Genomic DNA, 21,507 nt, shown 5'->3' on the forward strand with positions numbered 1-21,507 from the left:
CATAGTTATTTGTGTGAATTTTTGTACTTATTTACTGTATCTTTTATTTATACCTTATTTTTTATGTTCTGTAATTTGTAGAGTCTTCGTAAATAAGTAAGTTTTTTCGTTATTATGGGGGTCCGTGGGGGTCGATCCTTCAACAACCCAAGCAGAATGTGGTCCCAAATTTATAAAAATTATATGCTTATTGTATGCATTACCATTTGCGAAGTGTAGTAAAAAACATTTACTGAATAAAAATAAATTAATAAAATATTACGGCTGTTTTTAATAAAACTTGTTTTTTATTTCTCGAGATAATTATGTGGGCAATTTATATTAAATTAGAACACTTTGTCTACTTCGTATACCTTGTACAGATTTCGTGTGATACGCAATAGTAAATTTCCTAGAAGTGCTTTCACGTACCACTATTTTTTTTTAAATTATTGCTGGCCATGGAAACAAAGTCCTTCAGCCGAAAACATAAACGTTTAATTATATTTCTGTAAATATGGCCACCACAAAGAGGATAGGCAATTTGAGGCGACGTGTTTGGATTGACTCGGGCTTCCTTAGAACGGGCCGATACGGGTATTTTAGTTCGAGATTCGTATAATTTCGCGTTTTGATCTTCGATTAAGGCACAATTGCACTATCCTATACCACTTTAAAATAGATTTCACAAAATAATTGAAAGTCAAAATAAAAACGACACTTTTCCCTCCAAAAAGCCCAGAGCGAATCCTCACGCACCACTAACGAGTACAGTATGACCATATTATAATCAGAGATCCTGCCTTAGTGTAGCAAGAAAACCGACAAATCCTGCCACATTCTCAGTGCAGAAATGCTAAAATACTGTCAAATTAATTTGTATAACATAATGGACTAAAAATAGATAAAAAAGAGATATTTTACATTTATATTTTTTTATAATAACATATTACATATTTTAAACACGTGATAACGCTGTACTGCCAAATCTGCCAGATTATATTGCTAATACTGTCAGATCCTGCCAATTTCATAAAACGTCAACCCAACCTGCCAAAGATAAAACGAAGGGGATAATCCTGCCAAAAAGGCAGGATCCTGCCAAATATGGTGACGAGTGAGCGAAGCGGATTCGGCGAGGCGAGTAGACTTGTGCCTGATAGGCCCTTAGAGGGAGCGATCGTAGTTAGTTCAATCGGTCAACTGAACTAGGTCGGTCTTTTAGTTCCTGTAGTTCATTTAGTTCCATAGTTAGTTAGTTCGTCATGTCCTTGCTCGGACACTGAATGAACGCTCCAAACTAGTCATTTTATTCACATGAACTACTACGGACTTCTCGTATTAAGAGATCAATAATACACTGTACTAAATTATTTAAAAATGCAATTTGTATGGAATCGGTACTATTTGATTTTCCTTCATATTTTACATGTTTAAAAACTATCATTCTAACTAAATATCCTTTTTGTTTATACAAAACAAGAATTTTAGTTATAACGGTGTGTTTAAAATATTATATTACAATATTTAGGTACGGACAACGGCACACCAGACTACACATTTTTGTTCGAAAATCGCCTCCAGTGCAACGGAACAAGATACGTCAATGTGTGGCTTGATGTGCTGGCGTGTGTACATATATACAACTATTTCATATACTTTCACGTACACGTAGGTTGACATTATACATACAGATACCTACCAAAACATACGAGCACTTACTTTTTTGCAAGCTTACATATTATATACATAATACAATTATGTATCTACATTAGTAGATACGTATTAGAGAAGACTTAGAACGAGCTGGCAACGTTCAATCGTGCATCCCACTCGAACTTGTACTAAAAGCAGTGAAAGATCGCTATTTGTCCCGCTCGCACCGTTTCTACTGCCTAAAAGACAGGTGAACTATCAAGGCAGACAGTTCCTAGTTCGTACTGAACTAAAAAGAACGACGAACTATTAAAACCGTACAAGACGAACTAGTTCATGTCGGTTAGTGTCTGGAATATATTCCTAATAGTTAGTAGTTCTGAATGAACTATGCAAGCCTAGAGGCGAGTTATGAGGGGTCTGCAGTGTCATTGTGTCGCGCGATAAACGCGCTTAGAAGAAAAGCGATTTGTGAGAGTCAGAATGGTGGGTGTATCTTAACGAATCGTGACAAATTTAGTTACTAAAAAATTTAACTATTGTACTTTAACACTTGTGCTTTAAAAAATTATACCTCCATCAGCATCAGAACGAAGTTAACTAACATGTCAAACGTGTACCCGCCATATTGATAAATAAGGGATTTTTTTTTTTAAATTACGACAATATTTACAATTTTGATTTAGCTTTAATTTCGTTCTGATTGAGGTACTATTTTTTTTAAGAATAGGTACTAAACAGAACGCACAATTTAGGTACATTTGTTTGGTACTAAATTTGTCAGGATTCGTAATGATACCTACACCCAACCATCTGACTCTCAACAAATTTAGTCTTATTTTTCAGGAACTAATCAGCAGGCCGAGTTGGCGTTTCGTATAGTATAATTTGTTGATATAATAAGTTTTTGTAATTATTAAATAAAACGGGTAATTTGAGGTAGGTACCCCGCCATATTGATTGTCAATACGGCGGGTGTACCTTTGATATTGCTGTAACTTCTTAATTTAATAGCAGTAGAGCTCCTTGTGAAAGAGTTCGTCCAGGGAAGTACTGCCACCTTACTCGTATATATTTCAGCCGCCAAGCAGTAATGTCAGCATTACTGTGTTCCGGTTTTGAAGGGTAAGGGTGCTGGTTGAAATTACAGAACACGGAACTTGTCAACTTAGCATCTCAGAATGAAGGGCGCAATGGCAGTACCCAATCAGATCTTTGCGATTTATAGCTCTGAATGACACAGTTATGGTCAGGCGTGTAACTTACCATCAGGCACACGACTGTTAGTTCCATATCTTGACATTAAAAATAACTACGTTCTGTTCTGAAGGGCAAGGAGGAAGGTACAGACCCTTTGACTCTAGTGACCCTCCCTACCGACCCTTAGGGTATACGAGAAGGGCACTATTTTTAACTGTCTCAGTGGCCGAATGATTACCATGCTGGACTGCCACGCAGTCCGGCCGGGCCGGGAGAAATATTTGTATGGCCTACATTTATTTTATTAGTAAGTTGTGAGTGTAATTTGTGATTGTCTATGTGTGTGTCCATGGCACCCGCTACACAGGGTATCCCTAGTGTGGGGCTATGTTGAGTGAGTGCGTTATTTATTTGCTTTATTTTATTTATTTACTATAACCTGTGCGCACACAGGAACCCTATAAGTACTGGTTCTGAACTTATAAGGTAACCCCAGATCAGCCAGTGTACAGGGTTGTCATAGACCTCTATCACTTGACTTCATCCGGTTCTCCAGAGGCTAGTGCCGAGACAGACGCCGCGGCCACATGCTACTGGGGGAGACAAACATGTCCGTCTCTGCAGCTCACCACAAACCCCGGCGCGTATAGACTCACTGGACTTGGGTATGGACCCAAGTCCGGGATCACCAGAGACGCCCGTGAAGGCGTATCACTAGGGGATGGCTTACCCTGGACGCCCGCTGTACCCTGGTCGGACGTCGAGCCTGTAGTCTCTCCGAAAAACCCTGTATCTCGGGTCGGTAGGTAAGGTAAGTAGGTTAATAAATAGTAAAAGTTAGGTACATTTTTTGGTGATAAATTTGTCAGGATTCGTTAAGATACACCTGCCATTCTGACTTTCATGATATTTTAAGACTACAACTTTCTTACAATAATTACATTATTCCCTGAATAAAGTATGGTAATAATGGTATTGACATTATTCCCCTAATTTATTCAGAGATGAATTATAAATAAACTACATAGTTGATTAGGGTGCAGGAAAAATAAATAAAATTTAAATAATAAACGGCAAGTCGCCTGAGTCGCCTTCGGCAAGGCGACGTAATCTACTGAAGACGGCAGACGACTCGGTGTAAAAGGCGAGTCGTCTGCCGTCGATTTCGGCAAGCGTATTAGTCTGCCAAATATCGGCAGACAACCCTGTGTAAATACGCCATTATAACTTTGTGTCGAATGTCACCATCATTTGAAAAAAATTGAAGATTTGTCTTGATGGATTTATTCCGATGCCGTGAAACTAATATTTAAAAAAGCAGACGTGTTTCGGTTCGAATCTAAGGGTCGTATTCTAGAACTCTACTCAATGCTCAAGTCAGGATTGCAATGGAAACACAAGTACTGGAAGTACGACCCTAATGGCAGGGACTTGAGTATGATTTCGAGTGCTTTAAACCATACTCAAATCCTGACTTGAGCATTGAGTAGAGTTCTAGAATACGACGCTCAGGGTCATATTCCAGAACTCTACTCAATACTCAAGTCAGGACTTGAGTATTGCATTGAGCACTGAAAATCATATTCAAGTCCTTGACCCTAATGGCAAGCACTGAAAATCATACTCAAGTCCTTGCCATTAGGGTCAAGGACTTGAATATGATTTTCAGTGCTTTAAATCATACTCAAGTCCTGACTTGAGCATTGAGTATAGTTCTGGAATACGACTCTTAGAGTCGTATTCCAGAACTGTACTCAATGCTCAAGTCAGGATTTGAGCAGACTTGAGTATGATTTGAAGCACTGGAAATACGACCCTAATGGCAAGGACTTGATTATGATTTGCATTGCTCACTGCAATACTCATGTCCTGACTTGAGTATTGAGTAGAGTTCTGGAATACGACCCTTAGACTATTGGAAACTTATTTTATTTTATTAGATTCACTCTGGACCTTTTGGAGGGAAAAGTGTCGTTTTTATTTTGACTTTCAATTATTTTGTGCAATCTGGTTTAAAATGGAATAGGATAGTGCTATTGTGCTTTAATCGAAGATTAAAACGCGAAATTATACGAATCTCGAACTAAAATACCCGTATCGGCCCGTTTTAAGGAATCCCGAGTCAATCCAAGCACGCCGCCTCAAATTACCTATCCTCTTTGTGGCGGCCATATTTACAGAAACATAATTAAACTTCATGTTTAGGCTGATGGCTTTGCCAAAGCCTTAATAAAAAAAAAAAAAATATTATTTTTTTTCTTTTACTTTTTTTCCATCCTCTAAGGTTCGAATCTGGCCGGATCGAAGGAATTTTTTCTGAGTGTTCGATCTTTGTATTAATAATTATAACAGAATAATGGAGTAATTTCACAAAAAACAATTGAATATTAATTCAATAAAAGTTTAGAAAAAAAAGAAGTTTATTTTTTTGCATTCTTGGAAGAAGTCTAGACTTTCCTTTATTTTTTTCCCTCATAATGAAGAAGTCTTCCATTCTGTAGGGAAGAAGTTGACGGCCCAGGCATGAAGGAAATCGGCCATTATCACAATAAGGTGTTTTCAACCTAATTACCGTAGTAACTTTTTATCTCGCCTAATAAACCCAATAACATTGAAATATTATGAACAACTTTATCTAAATTACCTTTTAAAATGTCTAAATGGCATTAGAATAGACGAAGTAGTTTCCAAATTATTAGAACGCAAATATTTTATGGCAAATGTAATTAGAAATTGTTATTTTGCATAGCTGCTGTGATTAGAAATTGTTATTTTGCATAGCTGCTGTGATTAGAAAGTTCAAACATTTTTAAGAATATATAAAAGTTTAAATTAAAAATAACTAACAACATACAAATAAGTTTAATTTCGATTTTCTACTCTGTCTGAAATAAATTACACCGAAACAAAATACTTTTTTGCAAATTTTGTTTAAGCTTCAAGTTTCTTTCTCTTTAATTTGCCGCAGGTTCCCAAGCGAGCTATATATGTCTGTCTGTTGTCCGTCCAATGATTCCCTGCCGAGTTTGATTTTATGGCCTAGGTAGACGTAATCCTTCATTTTCTCGATCAGCCTGTTTCCCATGATTACGTCCTCTAATGCACCGATATCCATAATTTCATTTTATCAGCACTTGCTATGCTTAGTTGGTATAGCGTCTGACACGGTAAGCTAGTGACGTCGGTTCGAATCTGGCCGGATCGAAGGATTTTTTCTGAGTGTTCGATCTTTGTATTAATAATTATAAACTAGTGGAATAATTTCACAAAATCGAATTGAATGTCAATTCAATAAAAATTTAAAATACAGTGAATAGCGACATCTCTCGCCAGAGGTGGTAACTGTAAAGATATCTAACTGAATGATGAAACTTTCATAGATTTCTCATAGATGGCGCTACGACTAAAAAGTCGTTGAAAAAATCAAATACAAAGATGCGACCCAAGCACATAGAAAAATTCGTGAGGTCCGCTGGTTCGTTCCGTAGCATAGTATAGCGTCTGGCACGGTAAGCTAGAAGACGTCGTCGGTTCGAATCCGGCCGGATCGAAGGAATTTTTTCTGAGTGTGCGATCTTTATATTAACAATTATAATAATAGTTATTATTTACTTTCGTTAGTTACGGTACAAAACCTCAATTTGATAAACAGAAAATTGATAATTTATTAAAATAAGACTACTCGATGATATGAAATACCACCACGGGTAATATGTTTGGCGCAGCTATCACTTTTGCACTCCATAACAGCGCCATAACGCATTTTCTACAATTTTAGAGAATTTGCGCGAAAGAATTGACACAACTACAACGTACAAAGCGAAAATGGCGGACTGAGCTCAAATAGGCGGAACTACGCTTACAGGTGGCACGCCCGCTAAGCTAACTTTATTTTTATTTATTTTATTTTATTTTATTTATTGTTCTGTGATTTTTACTCTGTTTACTTGTTCCAACACTTTATAATCTGCATACTAAACAAGCGCCGACGCTGTGCCGGAAATGCGCCATGTGTGAAATCACGCTTAACAAGTTTTCGTTGCACTACTACGTGGATACCATGTTAAGTATCGACAGAAACATGACTGTGTAATGTTACGAATACTACAACATACACTCTTTTAGCTTTTGACTGATAAATTGTTATTTAAGATTAGCATTGAGCGTATATAGATAAGTACGTATATCTAGTTAGTACATAAGTACGTAGAAATGGTACGTAGCTTTTATTCTGAAGGGTACGGCTTACCGAGCCTACTCGTAAGTAGGCTCTTCATATTAAATACATTATTTTGAGTTAATGAACTAGCTGTAATGAGTACACTATTATTCCATATTTGTAGAGCGTGTTGACGAGTAGATATTTTTGCTTTTAAGTGTATACTAGCAATATAATATGTAAGGGTTCCTACGTAGGTCAATGGTTCTACAGTATAATATACAATGTAATGTTTCCGGACGTTTGCGGAAAGTGAAGTAAAGTAATGGCTGATTAACATTGATGAAGCGTTCCGCCACAGTTTTCGGTCCAGTAAATAATTATTTTCATTCTAGTGGTACATCCGCACTTTTGTGTCTTACGTAACAAGATGTAGTGAGAAAAGAAATTCGTCATAAACACTTCAACAATTTAAGAAATTCTTTTAACATGATGACTTTTATAGTTATTGGGTGAACTGGTTTCAAACTTTATGCTAATCCTTTGGTACCTTCCCAAATTTACCACAAAATCGGTTTGTGGTAGATTTGGGTTCCAAAGGAAAACTGATTGCAATGTATATGACACAAAAATCACTGCATATTTAATATTTCTATTTTCATCAAAAAAATATTAAACATTTTTTCGCCTAGCCAATGGCTGCTAATCGAACGATTTGGCGCCTGCGATTAGATCCAGGTGGATAGTGATTGTACATGTCCAGACTCCACAGACGGTACTTCGGAAGACGCGGCGAAGCAATTTTCTTTTACTACAGTTTAGCAGGGGCTGTTACGATCAGTCGGCCGGCTGGCTTCTAACTGTTCCACCAAATTATTCTGCTCTAATCTCACATCGACGGGAAATAGAGATGTCTTGTAGCAAATCCATGGCAGTAAAAGCAAAGTTGCGAGAGAGAATGAGAATATAATAAAAATAATACCGATACGTAAGTATTATAAATAAATAGATTATACTTGACGTATATTAAATAACACCAATACACGTACACATAACTATATATAGGTACACACATAGGTACATATACCTCAACAAGTATGTACGTAAAAACAATAAGATATTTTATAAAAAGAGTTCAGCAAGAAAGTGCACTGTCAAATTTGTCTTGAAGGAATAATCAACGGGCTAGACTGGATATGGGAAAGGATTCTGTTCCACAACTGCGCATCACGAGGAGTCAAAAATTATTTTTTTATGTAAGTGCGCTCGTATTAAAAGCTAGGAATACATGAAACTAAGTTCACAGGACGCAGAAAAAATTATTCATATCTTAAAAAAAATATTCTGCCACCCCGTGATGTGAAATAAAAAGGAAGAAGAGAAAAAAAGAAGACGAAAGTAGCCTCTTTATCATTCTTTACCTATGCGTCTGACACATACTGGGCAATAATTTAGGCGAGTACCTCACGCCCATTGGCAAATCCTTTCACGACGATGGAAGCGCCCAGGGTAGGTATGCCATTGATGTGATAAGAAGAAGAAAATAAAACAAGGTGGTTTCTACACGTAACACCATTTATTTAAAATATTGTGATAATAATTAGACAATTATGAATTTGCATAAATAGTGATGAGGGACTAATGATATAAATATCACTGGGAATGGTATTGAAATTACAGAATATAGATTTAGTTTTAGAAAGACCGCCGGCCGAACACGAAATTATATGGCCTTACAAAGTCCGGTACATGGCGTTAGGCAATACCTTTCTGTAGATGTAGTATAATTTCGATAAAAGAATGTACTAGAAACATTGACCTACCAATAATGGACGTCGGGTTCGCGCTAAAAAGTGTCCGCACCTATAGGACGTTAAAATCGAATGCAGAGCGTCAATCGCGCAACAGTCTTTATTTGTTCGACTGACAGCGCGATTGTCAATCATGCAGTACTATATAATAATAACTTGTAAAAATTATACAGCAGTAAAGTGTAAAAACAGGATTTTGTATCATATTCACTAAAGAAATATATTGTGTTATCATAGTTCTCATTTAAAAGTGTTATTTTGTATAGTGTTTTTTTTTTAATTTATTTATTTATTATTTAATATATTAAATTGATATATAAATGAATCGTAAATATAAATTACACAAGCACACAAACTAGTCAAATAGCTAATTGTCCTTTTTCTACACATTGCATGCGCAAAAGATGGAAAGAGACCCATTACGTCAATTTCAAGAAGCTTATATAAACTTCTTGGTCATTTTCAATTGTTCGAACCACAAGCGATTGAAATATTTAGAACAAAGAAACTATAGAGTCGCTTTGTATTTTCATCTTATTTTTAAAATGATTTTATTATTAAACGTAAGCAGTAACTAACAAAATGTTGTAGTCGATTTACGGCTTGGGATTACCTATCAGAAGTCAAAAAATACATTTCCCCGAAATAACGTCAGCTCGAATTTTCATAATGTCCAATTTATTTTTTAGGAAGATAACAAAACAAAAGCTAATTTTTCTTTGTGAAAATCATCATAATTACTCGAAAGCGTAACGGTGTTATTATAAATCAATCTTCGGAATTACGGATATTTGAGTTTACGTTTAATTGGAATATCCGTACATTTCTTATAGTACACGCTTATTTTCACATTTGTAGTCTTAGAATAATAACGCATAGAAACCTAGCCCGCACACGCTAAGTGAGGCAAATTGTAGGACGCCCTATGGGCTTATACGAGCGAGAGGGCTGTCAGTGCTCAAGGTCAAGTTGCACCGCGAGCAGCTCAAAAATTTTTGTTAAAAATGACGAAATGTGCGGTAATTGGGTTTAAAAATAGATCAGACAAATATAAAATAGACACTAACATCACATTCCACAAGGAAGTAACGCGTTTCAACTTGTATATTTATGTAAATATTCACTAAAACAGAAAATTAATTTCGTTGCAACAAGATACGAAAATGTTGCAAAGTAACGGGTTTTTCTCCCCATTTTGCTATTCTGTTTCAAAATAATTATATTACGTAATTTTTTGAGAATAGGCAATATCGCGACGGTTTCAAAATTTCTACAAATGTACACCGCCGCAACAACATTGTAGGGAATTTACGTTAGCTATTTTTACGAAATATATTTAGTATTTGCCTTCATTACTTTCATGTGAAAAATCATTATTCTTGTACATCATACACTCATTTAAAAAATTGTCTTGCCCAGACTTAAAAGTTCTTAACTAAAATTATTTCAGGAAACTAACTCTGACTAGAAAGTCATCGTCAGTTCTCCAAAATCGTTTATAAATAACTTTCAGGTTTAGGTTCTTAATTGTTATCGTGTACTTTTCATGTAAACATACCCACAGATAATATCAGGCTATTTATATATTCAAATTCGATAGTCGCACTTAAACTCGCTTGTAGGTTTTTGTTCATATATGAGTTAAATAAGAATTGGGTAGTATTTAATAAGGTGCCTACAGATTTGCTCGACATTGTCGATCGACAGTAACGATTGAGAATTATAGACGTTTTCGAGGAGTTTTAGAGTGCTTATTACGAATGTAGCATTAATTTCTAAATCCAAGATGGTTGACAACAATTTTCAAAAATGTATTTTAGGTAAACCATAAGGAAATGGCATGTATATCTGAATACAAGATGGGGGACAAGTCTTCTAATTCTTTGCCATCTTGGATTTAGAAATATGTGCTGTATTCGGAATGAGCAGCCCCTAATACCTTGAAAACGACACCCAACTTGCCATTATTCGAAAAATGGTGCCCGCCATCTTGGATTTAGAAATTAGTGCCATGTTCTTAATGAGCACCCCCAAATACCTCGAAAATGATACCCATATTGCATTTATTTCAAAAGTCGTGTCCGCCATCTTGGATTTAGAAATAAATGCCATATTCGTGATGAGTACCTCGAATACCTCGAAAAAGATTCCCATAATGCATTTATTCGAAAAGACGTGTCCGCCATCTTGGATTTAGAAATGAGAAAAGTCGTGTCCGCCTTCGTGTATTCAGATATAAATGCCATTTCCATAAGGATTACCAAAAATATTTTTTTTAAAATTCCTGTCACTTGACGTTGTCGATGAACAGTAACGATTGACAAAATCGAGCATATCTGTAGGCACCTGATCGACAGTAACGATCGACAAAATCGAGCAAATCTGTAGGCACCTCTAACTTAACGATGAGTTAAGCAAGATACAATTTCCCCACTTTTGAGGGAAATGTTATTCCATGACATCATTATTTGTATAATTGTGTGCGTGCCGACGAGCGTAAATACAAGTTGCTTACGCCTACATGAACTTGATTTTTGCCTCACTTGTGACAGTTCGTTTTTTATGAAACTATCTTTTATGCGTTATTATTCTAAGTTTGTAGTAATATTTGTATGTATGTATCTGCCCAACTCTTTATTAATTTTTTAAGTGAATTCGACATAATAAAATTAATTAATATTTACGATATAGGCTACTCCATTACTTTTGTGTCAAGTTATTTACAGTCGAAGCTAAATATGGTGCATTTTGTTAAATTTCCAGTAGAAGCTGAATATGGTGTTTTTTGGGGCACTTGAATTGTTGCAAGCAAAATTAGGCAGTACTACAATGAAGTTACAATTTAAATTAAATGTTTTAGTTTTTTATATTTCATTACATGTCACTACGTTTGTATAGGTTAACTTCGGACATTTTTTTCGTGGTTTTTGTATTAGACCCGACGTCCATTTGTTGGTAGGTCAATGACTAGAAAACATGAAAGTACATAATAATCTATTAAAAGTAATAATTAATATTTTCTATTTGAGTCTGAAAGATACGAGATTTGCTCCACGAGATTGACGATAAAAACCAACAATCTAATTAAACTCTTAAAAATAACAACAATAAAAACAGCAATATAATGTAGGTACAGCCACGAGCACGTCATACTTGACATTTTGGACCGTTTTTATAATAAGAGAACATAGAATTGAAGTTAAATATTAAGAGTCAAACTTGACGTACTCTGGACTGCTTACCTGTATTTGATTCATCTTCTGTATATAATTTTAAGCAAATAATACAAACTGTTCACATTTTATTTTAAAAAACTGCCTACGAAGTGGTGGCGAGAGCCAGCCTGACGTCATGATCGGATATCTGATTTGATTGCGAACTAGATTCTTTCGTAAGTTACGAGTTACGACTTATATTACATGTAATCAGTAATATTGATATTGGGTGAAACTTAAAGATGCAATAACAAGCAGGCACTTTAGGATATTTATAAAAGCTAGTGTTAATGGTCAATGACTTTGAACAGCTTTATCCGGAAACAAAAATTTGCTACTACACATAATTCATTTATGTTTATTTATTAATTCTATTTACCAAATAGATATTTTACCAACAGCACCATTTATTACGTCAAAAAGACAGTGGGGTGAGAACGCAATTGTAGAGAGGTTAATCACGGTGACTTTTAGCAGCGATGCAAACGTGATGCAGTAGCGATGCAATCGCTAATCGTTTACCTTTACACACGCGCGCGATTTTAAGCAGCGATACAAACGCGATGCCAGCTTGCGACTACATCGATACAAAGGCGCGATCGAATGCGCGTATGCATCGCTGCTAAAACTCACCGTGTGCAACCACTTAGAAAACACAAATTGCTCTCAAGAAAAATCATTTTAAAGCAGAATTATTATATTATTACTTCATAATATTTTAATTTTAATTATTTTTTTAATTTTGTTTTCGGGTACTGTTATTTCAAACTCTAAAAAAATCAATAACTATATGAACGAAGAAAGTATATAACCAAAACATGATCGATACCATGTCCTCATAAAGCGTGTCCGGAGCGAGTCTACTAAGTATCGGTGTATGTAACAGCATAGTGGCCAACTCTACATCCAAATTCGGCAGAGCACTGTACCACAGGGTACAAAAATGGAAAATTTTATTATGATTTTTATTTTGTAATGATTTGAATTTAGTGTGTTCGAATTATTATTTACTACTGTTGTTACGTTCCCACCTATATTTTCTTGAGAGTATACCCTCAATAAATACAAAGTAAAAAAAATATGGTGCCTTGAAAATTTTGCAAATAGTTCAATAAATACTCAGTTTGGTAATTTATGGATCATCAGATCCATTTCTTATCCAAAATTATCTACGTTTATCAATCACAACGACCACATACGAAGGATATGCCAATAGAAATTATAAAATGTATTCTTCATATTAGGTGTCGATGTTTTCAAAGCATTCACCGTGGAAACACATACTTTTTTCATTTCATCTAAATCACTCGGAAAATACCGATGACCACTCTTTTTAGACAGTTCAGAAATCTCAAAGTTATGAGCAGCTCAGGCGTCTTCCTTCCCTTCAATCCACTTGCCTTTTAATTTTTCTTTGCTTTTAGTTAGCTAGCGGAGTTAACTAGCCTTTTATTCTCTAGCACTACAGTAGCAATGTGCCCCGTCTTGCAGAACAATGAGGCGACTATTTGTTTCTGTATGCTTTGTGCACAGCGAGATTTCGTTAGAGTCGGCTCACCTGCAAATGACCATACCGATAACTGTCGTTTTGTTTCAAGATCATAGAATACAGGGTGTAATTGTTAATTGTGCCCAGGCGATTCTTTCATAAATATAAGAGATATCAAAAAGCTTTAAACTGATATCGAAGGTACGTTACCCAATGAGTAAATCGACATCAATAATTAAAAAAATAAACTAGAAATATCCAAACTTTATTATTATTATTTTATTATTATTAACATTAAACGATCCCATACATTTCACATGAGTAGTGAGGTTTTAACCGCGTAAGTAAGTAAGTTTTAAGAGTAACCGCGGTTGGCGGTCGACCTTACTTTGTCTCATCTTCAAAGCTTCCCCGCCCTCTTTTAAATTCAGCAAACCGAATGAAAACTCACACAACAAGCAGAATAACCAAGAGTTTTGGCTAAAATTTCACAACATTCTGGCAGCTTTAAATCTTTTTGTAATCACAACAAATTACAACACCAAAATCACGTTGAGTGAGCTCCAATGTTGCGAACATATTCCCGCGAGATTATCTTCGAAAAATAAAAAACATGCGATTTAGAAGTGTTCCATTTCAAATTTATTAGCAAAATATCCTGCATGATTGTGTGTAACTTGCGACTATCAAACAAATGAGTAAAGAGTACCTAAATTTCTTTTGGCATGAACCTTGTAGTCATGAGACGATGTGATTGTTAAGTACAGAATTTCGAATATTTTTTTTTTATTTATTGAATGGAAAATAAAGTTTAGTCCGACATCTCTTATGTGACCGACAAATTATCCAATAAAACTTTGTCAATAACATAATGAGAAGCTACTTCGTTGTATTTTTATTTAATTACTATAAAACTAAAATTTATTTGTAAACATATTTTGTGCGAATAATGAAAGTTTCTGGTTAAACTTGTTCAATGTCATGGATAATTTATTTTACCAGTAAGTAAGTAGTATTCCATCTTCATGTTACACCCTAACTCGCAAATATGAGATAGGTACATGAACTATTATATAATTGGTCGACTCCGATTCTCTGATGCATATATACATATATACGCCAAGTACTTTCTTTCACTCTTTTCGAGTGTAGAATAGCAGTGTCTATTCTAATCAGTATATATTACAATATAAAAACAGTACATAATTGACTAATTGATTCATCTTACGTAAATAGTGGTGTTTCTAGTTTGTTTTGAGTTTGGATTGGATTTCAACTACGTATGATAGAAAACACCTTTAGTTTGCATTTTAACGTAAATGCGCTAAAAGATTGGTTGGCTCTGGATCGAGTTGAACATCGGGCTTTGCTAGAATTTGGCCTCAAGGTTTTATAATTTATATTCAATTTGACTGTAGGCCACGATTTGGGAACTATCCACGTATGAATACTTGTTACAACAGCCAACAAATTAACATTATTATGTATTATTTGTCTTTCTTTTACGTAACGTACCAATGTCAAAGCTTAAAATAGCATCTCAGTTTTGGAACAGGTGAAAGAAAAAAATTTTGCCAGACTTTTTTGGGAAGTGAGCAGCAATGTAGAGCCGTAGGTGCTCTAGATAAATAATAATGCTCTCATTAATTGCAATATTTCTGTTATAGGTACACATAATTGAAAGAATACGCAATACTGACAAGATTTTTCCTTGTCTTTAGCTCATGTAATTGTAATAATATAATATATCACGTTCTGATTCCACCGGTATTTAAAATCTGGATGCAATTTCCGCACGTATTATTAAATTCATTGATTATAGTAGGTATTAACTATATTATAGTTAAAAGAATACTATATATATTGCGTAAGTATATATTAATGAAATGTTCTTTTTATCTATGTGTTTATATCAATGTGTACTAATTTATGTTCTATGTGCTTTTGAGTTATGCCTTGTGAAGTAATTGTAAACGTTTGTTTCTGCTTGTATTTGTGCTGAATAAACGTTTTATCTATCTTAATTTGTTGTTTAAATTTGTTGTTTAAGAATTTAGTGGATGCTAATTTGTTTAGTTTATTAAGTTGTTGACTCACTACACTAAATTGCTAACTGAAATTTTGGAACCAATTACAAAGTAATCGTAATCGTACAGTGAAGAACACATCAACCTTGATATTTTGAATTTTGGACCGCTCTCATCGCAAGCGGCATGAGATTTCAGGTATTTCAGTATTACATTTTGTGCTTTTGACCCTGCACCTAATTTAAATGTTGGGGTGGGTAGGAAAGAGTTACGGTGTTGCAACTCTTTGCTTATACCCTTATTATTTTGTGGACTCGACGACGAGTGACTGAATCACACAGATACACACCAGATTTTTATACATGCATCGAAATCGGAATCAAAATTAGTTTATGTATCCTATCGTAGAAAACGTTTTCAGATCGGAAGTAAAGTGTCATGTATGAAAGGATTAGGTACATACAAATGCATCGATATAGAAAGAAACACTGGACAGAATTGAGTGGGTTTTAGTTTGAACAAAACGAACTGGCTGCAGAGTGTTAATTTGAGTTTGACATCGGAATATAGTATTAAAAAGTGTGGTAAGGAAGGATACGTGATAAGTAAGTTACGTGTAAAGTAAGGAGGCTTTTGTCTAGGGGATGTATGGTTATAGACCTATTTAGAACAACATAGGGCTAGGATTCCTGATGCCTGTCGGCGGACTTAATGAAACAAATCCATCCATAAATATCCAAATATAAAGACTGCAGTTACTGTAGAGCAGGCAATAGAGTCATTAAGTTAGTCGTGTTTATCGCGAAGTATAAATTATGTCGGATTTTCCAGGTATAGTGAATCAAACTCGAAGAAACCTGGCAGTCATGCCTGTCTTGTCTTAAAAATAGGGTATTTGACAATTAGCGTTCAAACAATAGGTGTAAATTGATCGTTAAATGTGAAAACAGAATTGAAATTAGTTTAAAAAAGAGACTGAGCATCTCTTACTACTATAATTTGATGTTAGAGACGCATACGCTGATGCAGACCCACATATACGTGACAGATGGGATACATTCCTCGCGACGTGACGTCGAAATCCAATTGTGATGCATAAAACGTAGTGAAAAAATCGTAGTGTTGGAAATTGCACGAAATTACGTTTAATGCAGAATTCTTAAGAAATAGCGATTTTCATTCTTTGAGATAATAAGAAATTTAGGCTCAGATTTGCAAAATCAATTATTTATTTGTTATGCTTACTTTCTTCATAAGTGGTGACAAGTAGGGGAAAGGTGTACCAGATGATCCCCTTAAGGGAGAATGGTGGTAGTTTAAAAGATATTCAGCTTAAAGTAGATGTAAAAGCGTTGAATGATAGAAAATTTATCAATTTACATACGTTAGTTAGTTGGAGGATGTGAAATTTTGGAAAACTTAGTTGGAGGATGTGAAATTTTGGAAAACTGAACTTTAAGTTTGATTTACTGTCCCTGTGATACCCTTTAACAGTTACTTACGTAATAATAGACGTATACTTAGATAATATATTTGAGAACTTAGTAAATACTTTCTACATACCTGTGTACACGTATCAACTGCGGAATAATTAAAAGATTACCCAAACACCAAAATACACCATTTTTAAATAGCGGAGCAGCAGCGCGAGTCCGACCCCGTTTTGTTTAAATATTTACCTACGTTACAATAATAAAATGGATTGATCGTAACGAACGCAGTTAACCCTTACAAAAGCTTATGTCCGACTTTCTAGTACAGACAAAAGTTTATGTCCGACTGTACAGTCCTTTTAAAATGAGTCATGAGCTCCAAAATATAACTCAGAAATTGTGTAATGTTTTTTCTTTTAGGTCCAATTTATGTTGTAAAAATTCGCTTCCATTCCCTTCCGCCGCAACATAAATTGGACCTAAAAGAAAAAAAACATTACACAATTTCTGACTTATATTCTCGAGCACACGCGAGAATTCCGTGAAAGATTTTGGCTCGTATCTAGTTTGTACATAACACAATAAAAAAATTGACCATAAAGTTCATTATGCTACGCACAATATCGTTATAAAATTTCGCTTCTATTCCGTTCCGCCGCAATATAAATTGAGCCTAAATGTCAAATAATAAAAAGAATTTAGGTTAATGTGCTAATTACCAAGATTAAATCAACATTTAAAAGATACCACTCGTTAAAGAATCTTAACAGTATAATTTTTTTATTTTCTTGGTCTCTTCACTTTTACTTTTCATTACTTAGTTTTCTTATCTAATAAAATCAGTGCTTCCCGTTTGGTCAGATTGGTTGCATTTTATTATTTACTCTATTTCCTAAACACATAGTAAAATGTAAAGTCAAAATGATATTCTTTTTCATGAGATATTATTATTTATATAGTTGATAGCTGTATTATAGTTGATACCGTCAAATTTATCCTGGCCGTATTGACGCCTGGAAGGCGCGACTGATGGTACACTGGGGTCGGTGCTCTGCGCTAGACTCATAACACATTTAAACAAATAAACTATAATACTATCTATTACATGTATTAATACTGATTTCTTCTAACATTGGCACAAAATTTAATTGTTAATGGTAGACACCTGTACGTTAAGTACTTACACAAGTATACCTATGTATGAATGCGTGAACAATATTGAAAAGCTTCAATTTCTTTTCTTTCATTTCTTCATGACCATAAATAAGCATTTATGGTCTAAGAAATAAATATTGTAAACTTGAAATATCCCATTTGGTTAAGAAGGTCTACTAAAAGATTTTGTATACATATTTGATAATATTTAACTACACAACAGAGACAATTTATTTGTTTATGTTGTGTAGTCAACAACAGAGTCAATGGGGTTGCAAAGACGAGAGGTGGAGCCCCGCGGGGGCGCAGATGTGGCGGGAGCTGGAAGTTGCGACATAGTAGAAAAGGCCCAAGGCCCACAATGTAATGCATCGATGCTCTGAGTTACGCCCATAGTGGAAAATCATCAAATGCAAAATTACTAAGCGGTATGTCGACTTCCAACCAAAGCCCAGCAGTCTTTCTTCTTTTTATTTTATAACAGTTTTGCACATTTGTGCGGGCAAATGTTTTTTATTATTTTTATTTTTCCAAAGTTCTGGACATTTGCGCGGGCATAATTGAATGGTAACCTGAATCATCTCAGGCCACAGATCGAAATTCATTTTGGGCCTCGTCGCGACCGGTGCAATAGTATATTTATCATCATCACGTCATCAACTCATTTATACGTCCCACTGTTGGGCACGGGTTTTCTCTCAGGTGACATTTTCATGCTAGTTTTAATTTCATAAATATCAGTAGAGGAAGGGCTGAGTACTTCCGTTCGAACATTGATCAATTTGAGTGGTTGCCACGCAAGCGTCTCTCGCTGCGCTTCGATGAACGTAATAAATCTTTTTACGAAGCATATCTAATTAGATATTTGAAATATTTTTTAAAATTGCTTTTTGTTTTGTTGTAATAACTAAATTAATAACTAAACGCCCTTTGCAATCCCCACTTCTAAAATAGAGTTAATGTTTATTGCACAGTGAGTAGGTATACCTTCTTACATATTAAAATTTATGTATGCAAGTACTACTTGTATATAGTGTATTAAATTAGAACATATTACAAATAAGTGTTTTTATTCAATTATTCAAGCACTCAGAAAGTTTTGCAAAAAAAAATTATGTATTGCGAAAGTACGTTTATTTACAAGTAAAAATTCTAATATTCCAATTACAAAATTCTCCAAATTTCTTACGAGTTAATTTGAAACATAGTGTCTCATTGAAAAATGGATCTGCATCGTGAACGTTTTCGCGTGATGATTTTCTATATGATTTTAAATTTCGCCTAAAACGGGACTTATCTTTTAATGGACACAAATCGGCAAAATTTATGAATAAAGGCCCTTCTAAGACAACCGTGTAACGTTGGAATAACGAATTTAAGCACGATCGATTAACCTTGAGGTATGAAGAAAGAAGTGGTCGCCCTTGACGGCAACAGCCGTCAAAGGACAAGCACTACTAGCACGTTTCTTTCCGTAACAAGGGAAAATTTAGTGAAAATTTAATTGAGGTGTATAGGCGGATCATATATGAAGAGATTCAGTAGATATTGCAGGTCGAAACGGGAAGTGTTCACTATATTCTACAAGAGCATCTTCGCGCGAGGAGGATAGTTTCACGCTGGGTGTCACACAACATCACAGATGCTCAGAAATCCGCCCGCGTGGAATGGTGCCGTGACATGACTGTTAAGTTTGAAGCAGGCTCGTCTCGTCGCATTTATGATATCGTTACAGGTGATGAATCTTTGATTTATCGATATGATACGATGCGAAGCGCCAGTCGACGGTTGTTGGCTGTTTTAAAACGAACCAATGTCTACCAAAATTAAGCGTTCGAGAATCGCAGGGAAGATTTTGATCGCTAGTTTTTTCACTTTGACGAGGTATCTGGTATCAGTTCCTTTACGAGATTAGTAACATTAACGCCGAATGGTATATTAAAATTGTTTGCCAGACATGTTCACTACTGTGAGTAACAAGCGACCGAACACTGGGTTCCGCGGGCTACTGCTTTACATAACACCGGTAAATTTTTTTCTAACCCTCCTTACAGCCCTGATTTGATACCGTGTGAGTTCTTCCTATTTACTTAAATAAAAAATCAACTCAAAGGGATAGTTTTCATTCAAGATGCACTAGCAGCCTTCGAAGAGGCCGGCCGTGAAAGAGGTGTCTGAGACGGACTGGAAAAGTGTTTTGAAAATTGGTTCAGACGCATGAAACTTTGCGAAGACAGTGGTGGAAAGTTTTTTGAAAAGATATCATATCTATTGATTTTAATAAACAAATTATACCAATGAAACAATTTTTTACCATCGCAAAACTTTCTCAATGTTCTATTTATTATTTGGCATCGGTTATTTCAATGTGAAAATGAATAAGAGTTGAACGAATGCTTCGAATGGAGTAGTAGGGTTGCAATATTTAATTTTTTTATACAAAAAAATATTATATGGAAAATAAAAAATAATGACCCCGTGTACTCAGCCTAATTCCACATGAAATAACCGATCTTGAAAACATTTAAACACGATCTAACTTTACTTATATATAAAAACATGCATAATAGGTGTAAAGAGCTTACGCTAAAATTGATACAATTCGTTTAAATACATCACAGTTAGGACACCAATAATAATATAAATATCAAGCGTTTCAGCAAAATCTAATAACCTACCTATTAATTACGTAATTGTATTATATTGTAATTGAAATGTGCATAAATAAATAACGTGCACTGGGTCACATGTGGCGGAGCGCAGCGACGCGCCCGCCCGTGCACGACGATGTTGATCGCCGTGTTTTCTTTGGCCAGCAACCGTTTTTTAACTCGGTACGTATACTCTGTAATCACAGACATTCGTACGTGGCAAAGGAAATATGCTACTAAAAATATAACAAAATTAAACTTGTACATAGTACATACAAAGCTTGGACCCGGAAAGTTTGGTCGAAATTCAGTTAATTCCAACTAAGGTATTATTAAATAAACTAAAGCAGAAATAAAAATTTACGGTGACGTTGAAAAAGGGGAGTTGACGAGTAAAGCTATGCCAGTTCCGCGGCGTTGAGGGCAGCGGCAGCGTAGACAGCGCTGCAGACGTTCGCAACGTCTCGTCGAGGTTCGATTCTATACATCATATTACAAGTTTGTAGGTACATTCAATGACACCTCATCGTATTTCTTGCAGGGTTCGACGTGATAATTACCATAATAATTATCTTGAATTTATTAAGATAATAATAATAATCTTCATATTAATCAAATTTGTTTGAGTTATAAAATACTACTGCTAGCAATGTCTTGCCCTATGTTTGTAGTTTGTATCAGAGACGTATCCAAATGTGTCAAATGCCAATCTGAAAAAGTTTTTTTCGTGTT

Source organism: Hyposmocoma kahamanoa, unplaced genomic scaffold (genome assembly GCF_003589595.1).
Source record: "Hyposmocoma kahamanoa isolate Upper Pololo Valley unplaced genomic scaffold, ASM358959v1 100021, whole genome shotgun sequence".
Classification (NCBI taxonomy): Eukaryota; Metazoa; Arthropoda; class Insecta; order Lepidoptera; family Cosmopterigidae; genus Hyposmocoma; species Hyposmocoma kahamanoa.